Source organism: Malaclemys terrapin, chromosome 11, assembly GCF_027887155.1.
Source record: "Malaclemys terrapin pileata isolate rMalTer1 chromosome 11, rMalTer1.hap1, whole genome shotgun sequence".
NCBI lineage: Eukaryota > Metazoa > Chordata > Testudines > Emydidae > Malaclemys > Malaclemys terrapin.
In genome coordinates this window covers 39,691,062-39,712,988 of record NC_071515.1, presented here as the reverse complement: position 1 = coordinate 39,712,988, position 21,927 = coordinate 39,691,062, and the positions used below count along the sequence as shown (strand labels likewise).

The 21,927-nt window shown below is 44.2% G+C and overlaps 1 pseudogene; it reads right to left on the bottom strand.

The window, feature by feature from the left end:
• The window catches only part of LOC128845246 (dynein axonemal heavy chain 11-like), a 233,488-nt pseudogene that overhangs the window by 139,925 nt on the left and 71,636 nt on the right, over positions 1-21,927 (bottom strand).

Below are 21,927 nucleotides of genomic sequence, written 5' to 3'. Positions count from 1 at the left end.
TGCTCACCTGAGCAATCCATGGGCTGCAGGATCAGGCCCATTACTCACCTAAGTAGCCCAGTGTTTCACATGAGACTCCCAGAGAGGAATTCCTTATTTAACACAAATCAATTTTAGGTTCTCCCCTGTAATTTGAAATATCTGCTCTGAGATCTCACTTCCCTACAGTCAAATTGTTATCCCAGGACAGATCCCATTCAACATGCAGAAGAGAAACTTCTGATCAGCCTACTCTATCTGCCCTATGCCCCTAACGTCTCTGACAATAGATTTAGTTTCCAACCCTTTTGTTTTTTCATTTCACACAGCCGTAGGCCCCAATCTTGTTTGCAATGAATTTAATGGTAAAACACCTGCTGATTTCAATGTGCACAGACCTAGAGCATCCAATCTCTGCACGTGGGCCATACCACTCACCATTGTGACATTTCTACTTGTAAAAATGTGAAGTGTGTGCGCGCGTGCAGCACTGAGGCATTTATAGTCCAACTTACATACAATTCACCACAGAATCCTCCTCAGACAGCGGCAACTAGAAATGTATCACAAAGCAATAATGAAATGGCCAGTGTCCTACCAGCAGTGTAATGATAATCACACATTTGCAAGGCAGCTACAAAACAACGCTCTCAGAGTTCCCAGGAATGTTCAATATTCCAATGAAAAGCACAAATTGTAGTTCAAATATGTCTTCACTCTGAGTGCATTGGGTCATTTACCTTAACAATGTGAACGTGCTCTCATTATCATGTTCAACTTGATTAGTATATAGTCTAACATTTAAAAGTGCACTTCAGATGGACGAATGTATGAATGCATGATTGGTTCCTAATAAATTGAGCAACCTCCTAATGAACTGTGAGGGATCTAGAAGGAACTGTGGTAGATTCTAGACATAGACATAGAGAACCAGACAAAAAGAGATAATAAGGAGGGGAAGATATTCTTTCAAACGGTTTGTCGTATGTGCATCACATACTGCATAACTCATTGCTAACTTAGAGATATTGAGCAGGAGGGTGTACAGAGTTAGGGAGGAGAAATTATTAGGAATTTGGGTGGGGAAAGTGGATGCTAGTGAAAGGTAAAATGTGGATATCACAGGCATGACCAGTCTGACTGATGTGATTTGGGACTGTGCTACTCAAATATATCATGCCCTGGAGCAGGGAGCTAACAGTGTTTCTCTGTCCATCCCTCGTTTGTCTGCTGTTGGACTATTTCATTCAGTTCTGAGCACCACATTACCAAAAATATATTATCAATTATCACACGCACATGGATTTGGAGAAAAGCAACAAAAATGATCAGATTAGTGAGATTTTTATGAGGACAGATGTAATGTGCCTAGTTTGGCTAAGAAACAGCAGAGAGGACATGATCAAAGTATTTCACAGCTGTTGAAAGAGGTTGATACCATGGAAGGGAAAAAATTGTGAGGTAAATGGGGGTATAATTAGAAGTAATGATTTTAAATTAAGAAAGGGAAAAACTAAATATTAGGAAAAAGTTGAGTGAGATATATTAGGCTGTATAATTCCCCTCAGTGGAAGTAGTAAAAGCCCCATCACATTAGGACATTTAAAACTATAGTACTAGAAAGTATGCTGCAGAGATTAATAGTGAATTATTAGAATGAGTTTTTTCCATCTCTAAATTCTAAGTCTATGTTATGGATTACTATTGTGACCATCTGGTATTTCTGTTATTCTGAAATTTGCCATCTCTCATATTCCTCCAAAAAGCAGTTGTTCATATGAACTTTTTCCACTTGTCTCCTATAATCCTTGAATGTCAATATTGTCCATACACTAATGCCTGCCTTCAGTTTCCACTGAGGATACAATGCTTAGACAAGCTGAACCTGTTGGCATTTTTGGCATAGCCATTTTAACAATTTGCACATCAAGAAGACATTTGAAATGAAAAGTCAGGCCACAGCAGATATTATAGCTCTGGTAACACCAAGAACTTCCTTTCCAAATATCTGGAGTGTTATACACATTTCACGTCTCAGCAACCTAAACAGGACTTGCTCCCAAGGCAGGTAATGAGTCATGTTTGGCCTCAGCAATACTACTAATGTTTCTAGGCTTAGTCACATAACATGTTTACTCAACTGAAGTACACTGGGAGTTGTACAAACACATTTCTGGGAAAAGGCTGTTCTGGAGTCTAATTTCCCTCCTTTTAAGTTTATCTAATCTTTCTCCATATTTGCTACACCCACCACTGGGGCATCTGAGTGCCAGTCAAGGGTTAAATATAAGAGCTTTGTTTATTTCTTCCTGTTCTTCCACCTCATTATCTGGAGATTTTGAGTGCAGGAAAGCTAAGTTGAAGAAATAAGAATTTGCATTTTTTTTCTGAAAGGGGTGAGGTTCTACCTCTTAAATGACCTCACATCATCACTATTATTCAGACTGGTTGTGTTCTCTATCTACATGAATGACCCAGTGATGTAAAATAAAACTAGAATAGCTCCACTGATCTGCTGCAGAATGCCAATGCCTATATATGTATGTACATGTTTGTGAATGCCTCCGTTGTCCGCTGGAATACCTATAATTCAAGGACTAGCAAAGAGGACTGTACATTCCCAGTTACTGAAAACACAGCCAGGGGAGAAAGGTTTTAAAGGAATAAGGGGTTACAGCACAGATGTGATGTTTTCTCTTCTGTGGCTGTTATGTTCTTCTGGGAAAAAAACAACAAAACACATGTTTCTACAATCATTTGCTCACTTGGGGAAGAAGCACTTCATCAGAAGGTAACAGCAGGATCATATACTAGTAGCAATAGCAGGCTCTTTCATGAGGCCTGTGGCTATCGAACAGGAACTGTAAAAATCCAATGACTACCCACACCTGCACTTTGACTGAAACTGTGCTCCTTTTCCTTGGTAAACAAAGAAATAGACTCTGGCAGTAAACCTGCCAGCCCACCTCAAGATTACAACAGCAGCAGCAGCAAAAGAAAGGGCATCCCTCTTAACAGCCACACCTACCATAAAAGCAGCAAGAGCAGGTTCAGTAGTGGTGTTCTTCAACATACTCTCTGTTAGTTACTGCTGACATAGCCAATACAGTAGAACCTCACAGTTACAAACACCTTGGGAATGTAACTCTGAAATGTTCGTAACTGAACAAAACATTATGGTTGTTCTTTCAAATGTTTACAACTGAACATTGACTTAATACAGCTTTGAAACTTTACTATGCAGAAGAAAAATATTGTTTTCCTTTTTTTTTTTTTTATAGTTTACACTTAACACAGAACTGTACTGTATTTGCGTTAGTTTTCTTTTATTTTGCTCTCTGCTGCTGCCTGATTGTGTACTTCCAGTTCCAAATGAGGTGTGTGGTTGACTGGTCAGTTCGTAACTCTGGTGTTCGTAACTCTGAGGTTTTACTGTAGTATATTTGTATGTAGAACAGATTGGGAATTTTTTCAACTACATTTTTTTTTGTTGTTGTTGTTGGAAAATGCCAATTCATCAAAACTAAAATTTTTGCAGAAAGACAACTTTCACTGGGAAGTTTTCTCATTTACAGAATGTAATCCATATATGAATGAGAAGGAGAGCGAGAGAAAATAGCCACAGAATAGCCAATGGCCTGTTGATTTAGAGGATTCACCTGAGACCCCAGACCAAGTCCCTGCTCTACCTGATTCAGAGCAGGAACTTTTCTCCCACATCCCAGTTGAGTTCCCTAAGCACCAGGCTATATGGTCAGTCAATCTGTCAGACCCAATTAATATTAATTATTTATTTTAAGCGGAACAGCTCCAACTGGAGGGACTGCATGAGATAGAGACTTGAATCAGGCAAAGCAGGGACTTGATCTTGGGCTTCCCACATCCCAGGTGAGTAACCTAACCATTTGATGATCGGCTATTTTGAGGTGGGCCCCTCTCCCTCTCTCTTTCACCAAAATGTTTTAGTTTTTTCTTCCATACTGGAATGAAAACAAATTTTTAAACCTGGACATTTTTCACAAAATGGAATTCTTGTTTTCTGGCCAGCCCTACTTGCATGGCTAATAAAACCATGTGTAAAAGGCATGGTTTTCACCACTGGCAAGAAAGGTAGCTTAGCCCAATATGCAACGCACAGGACTAGGAGTCAGAAAAAACAGGCTTTGCAGCTGATGGTGCATGGAATTGGGTAAGCCTCTCCATGCCTCAGTTTCCCCATCTGTAAAATGGAATGAGTGAAAATTCTCTTCCTTTGGGAGCTGGGGAGAAGGCCAGCTTGTTAAAATGTGGCAGAGAATGCGGGTAGGCAATCAGTCCCCAGAATCCAGGGGAAATTGAAGCCTCTGAGCATGACTGGCACCCCACCCCAGTTTGGGTGATCAGTAAAGATGGGGTATGTGATACATCCTGTGGGTAATGGCGCAGCGGCAGCAGACAGCCACACAGCAGCAGCAGGCAGTTGTACTACAGTGGCAGTAGGAACAGCAGCAACAGATCCAAACTGTGCTCCTGCAATTGATGGAGCACCTGCAGAAAACAGCAAGAGGTCCAATTTGCCACTCCACAGAAATGGCAGGAGGCTCACTTCCAGCAACAAGAGTGGTGGCAGAAGTGGCTGGACCAAGGGACTCTGGGAAATTAAACTGGTACTGGAGAAGGTAGTTTGGGCTGACTGGTCTCTGGCTTGGAGAAGCTGGGGCAAGAGGATGACCTGGAGGCCTTCCTCTGTACTTTTGAATGAGTGGCCAGTGCAGCAGATAGGAAGAATTGACTTGGGCAGCCTGCATAGCACCATTTCTGACAGGCAAGGTACAGGCAACCTCCCGAGCAGCAAATGACAAGCAGGTAGGCTCCTATCCTGTAGTGAAGGCTGCCATCTTGGATAAACTGGGATTGACTCTGGAGATATAGTGGCACCACTTTTTGGCTGAACCGTTCCCCAAGGGAGTACAACCATGGGTAGTGGCTTAGAGATTATGAGACTTCATTGCCTGGCATTATAAATAAATAAATTAATGGAGATATCCCATCTCCTAGAACTGGAAGGGACCTTGAAAGGTCATCGAGTCCAGCCCCCTGCCTTCACTAGCAGGACCAAGTACTGATTTTGCCCCAGATCCCCAAGTGGCCCCCTCAAGGATTGAACTCACAACCCTGGGTTTAGCAGGCCAATGCTCAAACCACTGAGCTATCCCTAGAGATAGCTCCATAGAGAAAAAGATGGACCAAGTGGGATCCCAGAGTGGGGTAAGGAGATTCTAACCTGCCCCAGTGGAAGAGGCAGTTGAACAGGCAGAAGCCTTTGAGGCTTGAAAGAACCATGTGGCCTGAATGGCATGTCACACTAGGAATGTTCCATTGCAGGAGACCAAACAAGGGGATACCACGATCTGGAATTTGCCAGGAAGCTATCAATGGGAAGTAGCCCAAACAGGGGGAAGTGCTTCTGGAGCTGGGCCAGGGAAGTCCAGTGATGTGCTTCAGATATAGCAGGCCTGGGTATATTTGGATGACCAATAAAGGAGTGTGATTACCAGGATTGCTGTTACTACCAGTTTGAAGCCTGCGGTCACTCTGAATGGCACCGAGGCTCAGCCATACATGGTACTAGTCTGACTGGGGAGGAGTGTTTGTAGAAGATCTAGTGGGCTCAGGATGTGGGTACACCCTTGTCCAGGAAAATGAGGTGCTGGCAAAGAAGCTATATCAGCATCTCCCCCATACATGTCTCATGTATACATGGAGAGACATGATTCTACCCCCACAACAGAGGTTGAGCCAGGGGTCCTGGGTGGAGAGATCGGCTACTTGTCAGGGTAGTGAAGGATCTTCCATGACTAGTGATTTTAGGAAGACACTAGTGGGGTTTCCCAGCCCTGATGCAGAGGAAAGTAGCGCAAGAGCTGGCAGACAAGAAAGGTCTTGTGAACCTAGATCAGTGGCCAAAGACAGAGAAAACTAACAGTTGATCAGAAAAGGAGTGGAGGGAGCTGGAAGATTGAGTTATAGACTCATCGACTTTAAGACCAGAAGGGCCCATCATGATCATCTAGTCTGACCTCCTGCATGTTGCAGGCCACAGAACCTCACCCATCCACTTGAGACAGACTGAGAGGAAGTCCTCAGTCATCTTCAAAGCTTATAAGTATCTGAAGGGTAGCCGTGTTAGACTGGAGCTGTAAAAAGCGACAAAGAGTTCTGTGGCACCTTATAGACTAACAGAAGTATTGGAGCATAAGCTGTTGTGGGTGAATACCCACTTCGTCAGACGCATGTAGTGGAAATTTCCAGAGGCAGGTATAAATATGCAGGCAAGAATCAGTCTAGAGATAAGGAGGTTAGTTCAATCAGGGAGGATGAGGCCCTCTTCTAGCAGTTGAGGTGTGAACACCAAGGGAGGAGAAACTGCTTTTGTAGTTGGCTAGCCATTCAGTCTTTGTTTAATCCTGAGCTGATGGTGTCAAATTTGCAAATGAACTGAAGCTCAGCAGTTTCTCTTTGAAGTCTGGTCCTGAAGTTTTTTTGCTGCAGGATGTCTACCTTTAAATCTGCTATTGTGTGTCCACTACATGCATCTGACCAAGTGAGTATTCACCCACGAAAGCTTATGCTCCAATACGTCTGCTAGTCTATAAGGTGTCACAGAACTCTTTAACGCTTATAAGAGCAGCTGAAAGAGTATCAACAAGAATAGAGGATGTCAACACCTCTCAGCAGATCATCAATCCGATGATAAAATTGGACTAAGAATTAGTATGGTCTGGGGTAGACGCACAGTGTGGGAAACAGCAGTGCTTGACTGAGGACTTGGCTACTCTCCAGATGCAGAAGGGTACCAGGAAGCAGAAGCTCATGGCACAGAATGAACAGCAAGCAGTGCAAGCCCAGACAGGCCTGCAGACCAAACAGCAGGCAGTGGGGGCCCAGACAGGGCCCAGGTAAAAGGCCAGGGGTGAAAGCAGTGCTTTTTGTGGAAGGGGATTCAGGGAGCACCTGTTTTATGGACTAGGGGGACTGCCAAAACAACTAGCAGCTGCTGACAATCCGGAAAGCACAGCTGACTGCAGAACATCAGGTGACTCAGGAAAAAAGGGGCCACCTGATCTTGACAGTTAATAAGCTTGAGGGAGAATTAGTGACTCTGCGTGCAAAGACCTCAAAGACCCGAATCAAAAAAAAAAAAAAAAAAACGAGGCTCTATTGACTGTCCCCTGGCTAGGTTGTGGACTGTAAGGCTTCCCCTTGGGGTGGGCACGGTCTTAAAGAGAAGGGTGTCACAGGCTGTCACTAAGAGGGAGCAGGGCAAGTTCCCCCTGTCCCTGGTCAGCTGATGCCAATTATGTTTAAAAGAGGGCACCTTTGCCTGGAGGAGATGAAGACCTGGTGCTGCAAGAAGCGAGAGCAGCTGGAAGTTCCTGTACAAGGTAAAGGGGGAAGGAACCCTGGGAGCTGTATCCCAGGGTGGGTTGCGGAACTGTTGTTTTGCCTATATTGGGAAATAAACTCTGGAAAGAGACTCTGGGTATGACAGTGGGTGCTTTGGGAGCTGCGGAGAAGGCCAGCTTGTTACAGATGCCTTCCTATTGCAATTACCATCTCCAAAGCCTGTAGCGATAGGAAAGGAAAAGGCTCATAGCACTGACGGTACAGAAGTTCTCCTTAACAAAGGGACAGAGATGAGAGGCTGCAGAGGACTGGTGTACTCCCTGCCATGCAGGCAGTAGAGGCTCCTCATCCTAGGCATTGTCAACCCTCTTTTGGGTCAAACGCAGCATGAGCTGAACACACCTTTCCATACAATTTCCCTCTCCCAAAGCTTGCACGTATGTGAGCATGGAAGGCTCAAAATGGACCAGTGGTCTGAGGCTCGGAAAGGCCATACAGGAGCACTCTGCACCCCCTCTCTGCAGCAGTATGGAAGGGCAGGGGCATAGGCACCAACTTATTCAGATCCGGGGCAGGGGGGGGGGGGATAATAGACCTGCTCCACCCCAGGCCCTGTCCCCACTCTACCTCTTCCTCCAAGCCCCTACCCCCACCCCACCTCTTCCCTCCCCCCCTCTTCCTGACCCCACTCCTCCCCCCCCCAACACCTCCTGCACGCTGCTGAACAGTTGATTGAGGTGGGTGGGAGATGCTGTGAGGGAGGGAAGCAGCTGATTGGCGGGGGCCCCAGGGGAGGGGGAGGCGCTGATCTGTGGGGCTGCCGGTGGGTGCTGAGCACCCACCTTTTTTTCCCCGAGCAGCGCCTATGGGCAGGGGAGATGGAGGCATAGTCAATGGGTTTAGCAGCTACATCTATCCACTACCAAAGCACCACGGCCAGAGAGCACTGCAAGTTTCAGGCACCACTGCGCGCCCGGGGCTGCCAAGTGGCCGTGTTTGCAGCTATCAAGCGACTATGCAGGTGTTCCACAGCTTGGGGTGGGATGGTGGCCAGGCACGCTGTTTCCAGTGTATGTCACCCACCCAAAGCCCATTGACTAGGATTTCACCCCAAAATAATAGTCTGAGGGGGTCATCTTCAGTGGAAAGACTCCTCTATTTGAATGATGTCACATTTCACCAAAGGTTAGATTTAGGAGAGGTCTGTGGTTAACGCCTGAATTTCTGCCACATTTGTGAAAAAGACAAAGTGCACTATCCTGAGACGGCAGAATAGCTGGAACATTTGAGATGACAACTAGACTAACTAGCATGTGCCACAGTAGAAACACTACTTTTTATATATCTACAACAGCTCAAAAATGGCATCTCTACATTTGGCATTTTCTTTGTAGATTGAAATCAGTAACTGCATGCATGGCAGAACAAGGGAAGCCTGAGGAAACCTCATGAGCCTCTCCTGCTAATTACAAGATTAATCTCTCAACAAGACTGATAAAACACAAATAGGACTGAAACAGATAGAGCAGTTTGAGCCACATGAGCTTTTCCCTAAATGTCACAGCACGATTCCCTCCCTCCCTCCCCCGGTTTTACACAACATGTTGAGGTTTGGACATTTTAAAACTTTGAAATTATCCTATATTGAGGGGGGCTTAAGTGACATTTATAAGGCACCCTACGGCCCTCTCACCACCATTCCTTGTTTGTATCTCCTGAAACTCATTCTTCAAATGACAATATCAAAATCATTCCATCCCACTGCCTTTCATGGCTGTTCAGGTTCTCTCACATCCCCCTGCCTGTGTTAGAGCATAGTGAGAGACAGCACTGGCTTATGCAACATACATTCTCACACCAAAGAAATACTACTCAAAATATGCTCCTTTATCTTCATTGTCTCTGCTACGGTGCCGATCATACATCCACCCCATTTAAAAACAATGAAAACTATTAATTTTTATTGTTTTTAGTCAAGCTGTATACGGAAGGGTCATTTTCTGCCTTGATTCCTTTAAACTTTCACGTGTCAAAGGAGGATAAATGTACATTTGCAGGATGGCAAAACACGGCCACCAGATATCCTAGGCTCCAGTCAGTCCTATTCAACTTTTTATTTTTTTCCTTCTCAGTAAGCTCTGCATAAAGCTAACCCAAACCCACATGGATTTCTATAATATCCAAAAAGAATGACAATGAGTGATGTGATGTAGGTGGAAACTGCCTGAAGAAACCTAAATTGTAACAAGAAAAAAAATTGACATTTTAGATTTTAAATGTTACACAGTTTTTATAAAGCTTCAGTCAATTTATTTTATTTATTCTAATGAAGAGCATTACAACTGCTTTACTGCACTGAAGCAAGCATCGATCACACCATTAATCACACCTTGTGAATAGTCACAAATCAAGTTCTAACAGCAAGCACTGAATCAGGAGCAATGAAGCATAAACTCCTTCACAATTTATGATCTCTCCAATTGCATCTTTTCAACCATTAAATTGCAAGATACCATAAATTTTTATCTTCTTCACTTCAGTCACATTATTGATTCTGCCTTGTGAAATATAGAATAGCTGTAAATCTAGGCTATTGAATTAAATTTAAAGTCTTGACTTCGGAAAAGAAACCCAACACACTGCCATGGCTGTTAATTTACACTGAGGAACAAATGATAGAAACATTAAAATTTAAATGGACAACAGGGATTTCAAAGAGCCATAGCTCTGTCAATCCCAGTCCTTGTCAACCTTGAGGGGTTTCTTTTAGCCAAATTTTAGAATGAGAGAGGGAAAAAACAAAACCACAAAACCACAACCCTCCAGGTAGATGCCAAACACATAATTTTTGCAGACAAGTCAATAATGGAAAGATTCCTAAATCAAAGTGACTAAACAAACACTGGGGCTCAACTTCAGCCCTGGTATAACTCTATTGAATTCAGCAGAACTGTACCTGCTTATGTTCATTCTCACTCTCTCTCACTTTCATACCTCCCTATTCCATGAGGAACATAAGAGTGTTCACCACTGCCTTCCATCTTCACCAGTCTCCTACTGCAGACTTGGCTTCTTCCATTGTCATTCTGGTAGCTTTCAATTCTGCTTCTATTGTGCATCTCCAAGTTATCCTTGGCCTACCTCATTGCCTCTTGCCCTGGGGGGTTCCAGTCCAATGCCTGTCTTACATCATTCAGGCCTTTTCTCCATGTATGTCCTAGCCATCTCCATTTTTGTTCCATAATGTCTTGTCCTATCAGTGCCATATAGTACAACCAACAAGGGCTCAGACTAGCGCTCTAAAATAGCTGTATAGGCAGTGTTTCGAAGTCATGGCTCGAGCTCTGAAGTCGAGGGGGGAGAGACAGCGCAGTTCAGAGCCAAAGGTCCCGTCTGAGCTGGAACTTCAAAGCCTGAGCTATAGAGCTATTTTTCAAGAGCTACCATGAGTCCCACTATCCCAAGTAGGTAGACCCAGGCTGGGAGGTTTGCTCCAGATCAGTCCAAAATGCGGTATAGACATACCTAAATGGTCCCTGAAGAAGAGTAGACTCACTGCTAGCACACCCCCTTATGGCTGGGCACAGTCTAGCAGGCTCTCTTTGTCTAGCACCCCTCACTAATGGCCCCTCTTCTAGTGACCTGGCCCTCTGGCCAGGTAATGTTTTAATTCCATGCCTTCTGAGGTAAAAAAAATACAACTCAAAGTCAAAAAAGTCTTAATACAAAAGCGGTTTCTGCTCCCTTTGGGGCTATCCCTTGGCCCAAAGTTTAAGCTCAGTCTTCAGCCTAAATAGTCCCTACATCAGGCTTGAACCTTTCCTTGGGCCTGGATGGGGAACACTGTCCCACTCTCTGCTCTAGGTTCTGGCCCAGGGACCCTGTATTGAGCAGCTAGGGCTGTTCCTTCAAACATGCTGCTATTTCCCTGGGCCACTTTCTACCTCTAAGCCCCTTGTGCTGCTTCCTTGAAGCTTGTGCTTAACACAGCCTCTCTTCTGGTTTCTCCCTAGGTCCTCCCAGCTCCTCCTTTCTCTTCAGGAATGTTGACCTCTCAGGACTGCCTCTCTGTGCCTCTCAACACAGGGAATAATTCCATCCCTGTAGCTTTCTTCAGTCTGCCTTCCTCAGACCCTTCCCAGACAAAGGGAACTGTCTACCTCCTCTTTCCTGGGTTTCTCTGTGTTGGGTCCTTCTATAGCTTTCACTGCCTTCTTTTATTAAGTTGACCCAGCTCCTGCTCAACTGGGTCTAACAACAAATCGAGCTTGATTCACCCTCCAGATGCAGCAAAGTGGGCTAATTGAGCTCTGAGACTCCTTTGTTCACCTCGTGGGGTAAACAACTAGGGTCGCCAATTTTGGTTGGAGGTATTCCTGGAGATTTTCATTGCATGACATAATCTTGAATTCAAGATTAATCTTTAAATCCTGGAGACTCCAGGCCAATCCTGGAGGGTTAGCAACCCTATAGACAACCCATCACAGTCCCCCAAACTCCCACATGCCATCAGTTGTGGGCTGTATCCTTGGAGAGGAGAATGCGGCAGGGAAGAGGAAATTGTAGTTGGGACAATGTCTGACAGCCATCCCAGCATGTGTGCCATAGATTTGCCTTCTCCCTGCCCCTTTTGCAGGCAAAGTGAGTCAATGGAGGAGGGGGAGGAGGGAGAAAATAGTCCCTGTAATCTTCCAAACACAGAGACTGTGACTGTGCCTGGCCCTTACACAAAAGCGTGCTTAGGAAGGCTCCCTGCACTCCCCTCTTGCACATCTATATAAGCGCCAGGGACAACCTGGCTCATGAAACTGGAAAAAAAACTAGTAAGTGCTAAGAAATTATATTACAAAGCTTAATCTGTGTTGCCTATGCACCACATACTATTTGTTCCATGTGTTTGTGTTACCTTTCTGATGCCACGCCATATCTAGAGCTCTGAGGTTGTCAGCTATCAGACTAAGGAGGGTCAGGACAATTAAGTGCTTAGATGGAAGATACTCAGAAAAACCTAGGAGCTGCAGAAAGGGATGACGAGGATTACATTCCCCCCTCCCCCCCAAGATACTCAACCAATGCTCCAGCAGAGTGCTGTAGTACAATGTGTTGAAAAGGTGCCATTTTTCACATGGGAAGTTAGTTCTACTTGTGTTCAGTGTCCAAATTCTAGCTTGAACAACTATATATTGCCTACTACATATTTCCCACTCCTCTAAAATCAATGGAGAAATTACCTTTAATCATGCAGAATGGCTGCTGCATTTCAGTGCTAACTGAGCAAGAGCTCAATAGGATCCTTCTACACAAAAATGGCACATGAATATGAAGTATTAATATGATTTTAGAAAGTTAGATTCAGACTGGCTGTGGTGTCATTCACAACTCATTAAACACTTGTACAACTGTACACTTGTAAATGCTGTTTCATAATAGCAATACATCTCTATGTGCACTGTATTTCTAGTGACTACAGAGCTACTTTGGTGATTAATATCACTTGAACTTCAACTTTCTGCCTTTCAAGCCACCCAGAATCATACAACTACTGTCCAGATATATGCAGTTTCTCTTATTACTTAATTACAGATCATACCTGGAGAGGGACATCTGGTTCCATTTCAATGTCTGGAATTCTTTTCCAGCCCACAGAGTAAAATTTCTTTGTATCAGGGTCAATGATGTAATCAAAAACTGTCTCTTGGGAAGGAAATGTTATTGTTCTCATTTCTTTGATCCACCACCCGCTAAACTCCACATGATCAATTAGCTGAAAAAACCAAAACAAAGGAAGACTAGTCCTTATATATTTCTACTCTACAATAGCAATAGAGAGGTATCTCAAATGGTTCATGGGCTCATCTCCACATCCAGTGCTTTCCCAATACTTCCCCAAAACTCATCTGAACCACTATCCTCTGAAAATTGGCTAACACTCATGAGATCAGACTTTTTTTTATTTTGAAGTCTCCTGTGCAGCCTGCTTTCAGCTATAGTAGAAATTCTGCAAGAATATAGCTTTTTTCATAATATTTTGTCATTTATCGTTTCAAACAAAAATCACAAAGTGCAGAATTACATGAGAATTATAGCAAACAAACAAAGGGAGACTGGATGGCTTAGCAGGTTGGTGCCTGCATGTGAACCCTTTCATTCCGTGGTTGCTGGTTCAAATTTAGTTCCATTCACTATTGTGTCCCATATTACAAAAGTTCCTTAAATCAAAGAACTAAGACTTGATACCAAGGTACATAAACTATGAAATTTTATATCGCTTATTAAACTCTCAAAATCTAGCCTCAGCATGCTCTAGACTCATTGAACAAAATGGGTATAAAATCTCCTTTGGTTATTTGAAAGTCCTGCTGAGGAATCTGAAGTAAATATCCCCAAAATGATAGTTAGTTGTAACAAGAAGCTGTTAACACCTGACAGCTATTGGTTGGTCTATGCAGTGGTCCCCAACCTTTTTGTGGCCAGGAGCACATTCATGTTTTCAGAAGTGTGTGGCGGGCGCCAACAATTTTTCAAGGCTTATTTTGTATTTGTACATTAAATAATACGAAAAACATCATATTTAATATTACATAATATATGAATCCAGAGAGAAGAGAGAAGCCGGAGAGAAGCCGCGAGGACAGAGAACACTGGTGCCCGCAGCCCCGGAGTACTCTGTCCCCAGCAGGCGCGGGGCCCCTGGTTTCTCTCCCCTGCTGGGCACTAGGCGGGCCCCGCGCCTGCTGGGACAGGGCCAGCTCAAGGTTTTTTGCCGCCCCAAGCAAAAAAATGTTTGGCTCCCCCCCAAGCCCTGGGCTCTCCTTCCCCCCCGTGCCCTTCCCCATCGGCACACAAATGCACATGGAAGGCATAGGGTCTAACCCTCAAACCTTGTACCCGGAAAGGGATGGCGATCTAGTAAAGAGGGTTCAGGCAGAGAAGCGGGTGTGGGGCTGCTTGGGGGCGTTACACTGGCAGAGAAGCGGGGAGTGATGTACTCACGGAGGAGGATGGAGGAGGAGAGGGGGTATCAGGAGGGTTGCGGGAGAAGAGGTGCAGGGGAAGGGGGAGGTATGGGAGGAGAGGGCTGGGGGAGGGTACAAGGGGAGAGGTGCAAGTGAAGGGACAGTACAAGGGGAAGGGGTTCGGCGAAGGAGCGATGGGGGGAGGTACAAGTGAAGAGACTGCGAGCGGGATGGGGGGTGCAAAGGCTGAGAGGGACAGGTGCTGACAGCTGCTTCCCCAGCCCCGTGCAGGCAGAGCCGAGAGGACGGACACTGACCACCAGGTGCCCAAGCCGCAGGGGTCCTCCGGCGGGGCAGTATCCCCCGCTGCCCCGCTCGGAGTCAGGCCCTGCCTCTCCCCGCCCCTGGCGCTGTGGGGGCCCGGGGCAAGCAGCGCGGGGCTGAGGCAGGGGAGGTGCATGGCAGGCTGGGTCTGGGGGCAGGAGGGGGCAAGCTCCTTGGCAGCTTGGGTTGCCCAGCCACTCGCCCCATCAGCACACGAGCCGGGATCTGCACCCCCTGCCCAGCGGCGCCCTGCACAGCCCAATCGGGCGGGGAAACGCCGCACCGCCCTGGGCAGACTCAGAGCAGCAGCAGTGGCGGTAGCAGCAGCAGGACCCCTCCTCCCTCCCTGCATCCCAGACCCCATTTCCCTCCCTCCCCAGCTCCTCACACACTCCGGGAGCCCCTCTCGCCGCCACAGCCTGGGCTCGGCTCCAGGGGATGATGCTCTGGCTCTCCAGCGGCAGGGCTCTGGCCAGGGCCGGCTCCCGGCTTTTTGTTGCCTCAAGCAGCCCCGGAGTTCTCTGTCCCCAGCAGGCACGGGGCCGCGTCTTCTTTCCGGCTTAAGCCGCGGCCCCACTTCTGCCAGGGACCAAGAACACCGGCACCTGCAGCCTGCAGCCCCGGAGTTCTCTGTCCCCGGCAGGCACGGGGCCACACCTTCTCTCCCCTGCTGGGCACTAGGCGGGCACACATAAATGCCTCGGCGGATGCCATGGCGCCCACAGGCACCGTGTTGGGGACCACTGGTCTATGGCATGAGAAATGAGTTGGTCAGTTCAGGCCAGTTCTCAGTGGTCAGGTCTAAACACCACAAAACATGTGATCACTGCTGGCACTCAGCAAAGAGGGCACTGAGCTGTGGGGAGAATTGAAGGGTCTAGGTAGGATGGTGTTCCCATTGGAGAGGACATGCAGATGGGGAAAGGGAGCTATTATCAGATTAAAGTTACTTTTCAATGTATAATGTAGGTTTAATATTTATTGTAATGCTGGCTAAATGAAACAAACATAGCAAATAGACACCATTTATTTCAATATTAAGATGTACACAAGAGATTCAGTCTCCGGCACTTATTATTTAAATAATATGTCCCTTGTAACCAGACTGAAACCATGTCTTTGTAGCTTGCAGTCCTGAGTAATGAAATGTGCATGTGACATGAAGAACCTGCAAGGATTTCAAGAATGGAGCAATTACAGAAATATTGTATCCTTCTTTGGCTTCAGTCACTCACCTGATCCTGGAAGAGAGCTCCACTGAAAGCCTGGATGCTTGCAAATGCAAAATGTATTTCATAGAGTTCACAAGGAGAGTCTGGGGAGTATTCTGGTATCAGAAGGAAATCCAATAAAAAGCATAAAGTCTACAATAAAGAAAACAGGTCAGAGGCTTTGTTAAAGTCCACAGATTTTTTGAAATTATTATTAATTTAAATTAAATAATAAATAATAAATTTCTAGTTCTCTCGCTCCTTTTATTGAGACATCAAAGATGTCTTTACAAATATTAAACATTTACATCACCATGAGGTAATTGTAACTACTTTATAGATCGATAAACAGAAGCACCTCAGAGGCAAAGAGTTGTGAATATAACTCAGGAATCCTGACACCTAGTCCTTGCACTAACCAGCAGACCACTCTTCCCCCAATAGCTGTTTCAAAAATATAATACGGAAATGCTAATGATTAGGGCCTATGTCACAGCTCATTGAAGTCAATAGAAGACATCCACTGTCTTTGGATCAGGACCTATATGAATAAACTTTTAGTATTTTATTACAAAATTAAAAATAAAATTAGGATTAATAGTTTCCGTTCAAAGAAAAATACAAACACTTAACATTAAATGAGTGTAAGGGATTTACATGTCAGGGGCGCCTGAATCAAAAACCTGGATCCAAACACAACGTAACTTTGCGGTGTTCAAAAGCCTGGACCAGATCTGAATTTTGCAGCTTGAGCCCAGCACTAGTATGTTATTCATAAAGATTTGTTTTTACTTCTTTCCATTCTTTTTCACAACTGAGCCATTTGATCCAGAGAGTATTTAAAAAAAAAAAAATCTCACTGACTTGCTCTGAAACTCACTACAGAGTGTAACACCTGTGCTTTCATATAAAAATGTCGAAGAAATCTTTTTTTTTTTTTTAATTTATTGAGGTTTTGGTCTAATTATCCATACGTCCCAGAAGCCCTCTCTATAGCAATTCCCATTGTTTGCCATGATCATTACTGATCGGGGTAGAACTGACCAACTGCAGGCTTCCTTGCTTCTGAACTGTGCCAGCAAGCCACTTACGACTCCAGCAGATTTTTTTTAGTTCAATGAGAATTTAATAATCTGGTTTTTTTTCTTTGAGAATTTCCCTCCCAAAAAAGGGTCATTGCTCAACATGAGGAACAAATTGCTGCCCTCACAAGAGATGGCAGAAAGTGAACTGTGCTTCTCAGAAGCAGAGAATCATCTGACAAACGGCAGCACCAGATCACAAAAATCACTGGGTTTTTTCCTTCCCATTAAAATGCAGTACACTTGCATACTGTAATGAGTTCTCATGGATTCTAGAGCAGAACAATGGACTTTAATTTGAAAAAGGAATGCTGTAGTTTGTTATAAATGTTCAGAGTCTCCCAAGCATTCCAGCATTTGTACAGATAGATATTTGACACACGGGACATCATTTCTTTAAGTGGTGTGATCTTAGTGCCAAATCCTGCCCTGTGATGTGGGGATGTGTTAGGCAAGCAGTAAATGCCGGCTCAGAGCACCACAGCCCTAAGGGGACATGGTCTGTCAGCTAGGGTGCAATTAGGCTTCCTAACCAGCTAGCCATCATGGCTGCTGGCAGCAGTATGGGGAGGGCACACTGCTCCTTTCCAAAAGAACAACATTCACCGGCCTATTCCACGGGCCCTCCTGTAGTATCCTGCCCTGCATTGACAGGATAGCTCCAGAAACATGGCCAGAGCCACTCCCTCCTCTGCTCCCATTTGCTAAGGGCAGGGTTGGATCCTAAATATAGATTTAGGGCTGTTTTCTAACTACTCTCACGTGATTCAAAAAAGCAACGTTCATATTATGTTCTGCAAATGAGATGAGGTTAAGAAACAAGCATTTTAGCAAAATACTCTGGAGAACCTGGACAGGCTGACACAATAATATTTTATGTCGGGGGTGTCTATTATTCTGTAATAGTACTGAACAAATGGTATTAAAATTTCTAATTAAGAAACTGATGGCTGAAGAGAAACAATTATATTTCACAGAGAGAAAACAACTGAACATGAATGACACTAACCTGCACGCCTTGCTCTGAAGCAACACTAGGTGACGGAAAACAGGGAAACTCTCTTCTTAAAGAATTCACAACCTAAGCATGGCAGGTGATGACAGTTGAACATTAGTGGGATATGGGATGGAAAGACATAGAAATCATAGAAATGCAGGGCTGGAAGAGACCTTGAGAAGTCATCAAGTCCAGCCCACAGAGCTGAGGACTGTCCCTGACAGGTGTTTGTACATCCCATTCTCAAAAACCTCCAGTCATGGGGATTCCACATGAGCTACAGTAATATGATTGCATGGCAGCTTGTGTTAATCACACTTTGTGTAAGTTTTACTGGGTTTTTTCTAGGTAAGTAATGTGTGAAGGTCAGCCTGTGCTAAAAAAGCATCTCACAGGTGAGTGGTGGTGGTGAAGTGATGGTGGTAGTAAAATTCTACCATCACACTGACAGAAAGGCTTTTCTCTTCAACTACCTACTTCTGCTCTACCCTTTTTGGCTAAATCCAGCAAACTGAGCCATGTGATGCTGTTTATAATGTGGATTGATGTTTGGTAATTGGGTTGAAAACATCAAAGTATTTCATTTAGGATTGATCTCATAAATCCCAAATCCAAAAATAGGGGCTGGGTAAAATTTTCATCTTATTTCTTAAGTCTTATTTCTTAAGTCTTCTTTGGGCTCAGAACAAACAACACTTCTTCACTATTACTGAAAGGAAATGGCAGTAAAAGGTAGAGCTTTAAATTAGAGAAGCTTATATTGAATGAGTATGTTATAGGAATATGTACTTATACAAACTCAGCACAGGTATTGAAGGAGTCATAATTCAGTTTTGGTGCTTAAGTGTCATTGGCTATTTGGGCAATATTCATGTCCCTGAACATTCATTGGATCGGAGTGCAAAAACGGGCAAATCTGAATTATATGAATATTAGAGAGACAGCCCTGCTGTCCAAAAGTAGATCTGGTTAATACTGAGTGATAGGAGAGACCAATCAAAGGCAGGTGGAAAGCCCAAAGAGAGAGAATGTACTAATACAAATGGATAGGACTAACAAGAGACTGCCCTAGAAACTCAATAAGAGATGGAGAAGATGGGACATACTTTAACTTACCGTTGGCTGCAGTTTCACTCTGTAGTGGTTTGCACATTGTGTGTGCGTGTGTGTGTGTGTGTGCGCACGCGCGCGTGCGCATGTGCAAAATTACATACTTTGGTATGTAATTAAAACAACATGAAACCTTGTTATCTAACTATTTTAGGTAGAACAGCTATTGTTCTTTAGTACTCAGACTACCTGCCAATGCAAGAAGACTACTTATCTGGACATTAGTCCGGGTATCCTTAGATGGCATGCAGGAGGATTGCCCATGTACTTGCCAGCCTCTGCACGGGAGTTGGGTTGCTGGTGGGGGATAAATAAGGTTTATTTACACAAGAAAAAAATCGCGGCATTAAATAAATGATCACTGAGCTCCAGAGTGTTGGTGAAAGGAAGAAGGAACAGTGACTTCACTGAAGGGGGCTTTTAGGCAGGGGCATGTTAGTGTACTACACGTCACACTGCCTGCACGCATAACTGTTTGCTATATCCCAGGCTCAGCTTAAATGTAGCCCATGGAAATTGACCTTTTCCACATGCCAGGGGCAGTGCCTATCATTAGTGACAGCATCACACTCCTCTATTGCTCTCTAAAACATTATAAAATCCATTAAAATAACGCCAAAGATCATATCACAGAACTTGCAAATCCAGACTAAATAAATAATACAAAGAAGAATGAAAATCAGGCCTTCACATACGCAGACAAATATCAGGAGTATTGCACATCACTAAAACAAATGATACACATTCTAAAATCCTTGGGTAGATAATAGAAAGTCATAATGCAGATGCCCAACAAAGGATGAGAAGGTTGCAAATATATGTACCCTGGCAGTCAGCCAAAACCAGCAATTTCTGTGGATTCACACATGGAACATACCTGACTGCATATATGCTGTAGACAGTGCCCCAGTCAACAGCATGACTGCAGACAGGCATATGCCATATGTTCCACGGCACTGTACACTTAGTTTCTTGGAAGCAACATTTTCTGTTTTCCATAAGATATTTTATTACCATTATATTTAACTGCACCTGCTGTGTTAGTGATCAGTCTTTGTGCCTTGACACTTTTAACTGGAGAGGGTGGGGACTAGTTTGTGGCAGTCCATGGTAAAGTGAGCTGAAAGAGGCCATGCACTGGTATCAGCTCTCAGAGTCACTGTGCCTGAAGCAGAAAGAATGTCTCAAGCATTGGGAGAATAAACACACCAGCAACTAGGGTGACCAGACAGCAAGTGTGAAAAATCGGGACGGGGGTGGGGGGTAATAGGAGCCTATATAAGAAAAAGACCCAAAAATCGGGACTGTCCCTCTAAAATCGGGACATCTGGTCACCCTACCAGCAACAGACTTTGGTAAGGCACATATTGCAGTCCCTCCAGCGCCAGCCCAGCACCAACAACTGGTGCAGGTGAAGAATGGTGCCATCTTCTTTTTGATGCAAGAAATAGCTACAAAATGCTGTGCATGAAACCATTGCTTCATCGCAATGAGGTTCTACCCCACCAAGTGTGAAATACTCAAATGTTCTTTTAAAAATCAGAACTGATGAAAAACATCAGAGTGAAGATTCTGTTGTTGTTGTTGTTACCTGGACCATGCTGCTTTGGTGTGGAATTGGGGTGATAGTCTGGTGCAACTTAAAAACTTTCTCCAAACAATAAGGAACATACGTGACAAACACGATGGTCAGATTTGTTCTTTCAGACTCTGCCTTGACAGTCTCAATCCAACTAGTTACATATCTACAGAAATAAAACATTTTTAAAATTGCCAGGAGCAATGAAATGAATAAAAATAATGTTCGCTATCAAGAATTTACACTGATAGCATGAATAGCTTCTATTGCTGGAAACCCTGCTCTCACATCCTAGGGCAGAACTTGGCCAAGAGGGATTTACTTATTCTCTTCTGGTTTAACATGTTCAACTTCGTATATTGTTAGTGAGTTATGTCCGGAAACCACAAAGTGTGATACACTCTTAACTCTCATTGACTTCCCAATGGGATTTGACAGTGCTCAGCACTGGGCATGCAATTTGCTACACTGCCTCACTTTGTTGCTAGTTCTTTTATATCAGCATTTCCTACTCAATAGTCCAGATGGTTTTTGCCTGAGCGATTACCCCTCCCACACAACTGCTGGTGAACACCTGGAGGGCTGTAACCTAGTTGAGAACCACTATCTCGACCATTGCAGACAATCTGTAGGGATTTTAATCTGAGCACTGCTCTGGTAGTTGCAGTATTAGTTACGTAGTCCTGCTGAATTAGCAGCTTTCCTGCCACATTAGTGAACTGGATTGTTCAGAATTAAATCCTCAAATAAGACATTAACACAGTTTTAAAAGTCTATTACCATTCAGATGACTTTGAAACCTGCCAACAGCAACTAGTTCACTACAAACCAAAGCAAAGGTACCAGCAGGATACAATACAATTTTCACATTTTATCAGCTGTGAAAACTGGTTTCAAATTCAAATAAAAATGGAGCTACCTGTGGCTCACTTTCAACCAGCTGTAAAGCTGGCAGACAATGTCATCAACCAGCAACAATTGTGTGACTTAATACATCTTTTCTGTTGTCTTTGCTATCAACGTATAGCTTTGAGTTGAGCAATATTTGTGACTGCACATTTGCATTACAGATAAAATGTGCTCTCGTTTTATTTACTTGCAGAAAACCTAAGTAGGACAAATCCAGACCTGGTATAAGAAGGTGCAAGTCAATGGAATTGCATTCCCTGGCTCCAGTGATAAGCTTGGCTCAACATTCTTATTTCATTTTAACTTACTAACAGAAAACCAGTTATAATATTAGCTTACAGTAGAAATCACATGGTGACATAAATAATTCTCTTCTTGTTGACTCCATGAGGAG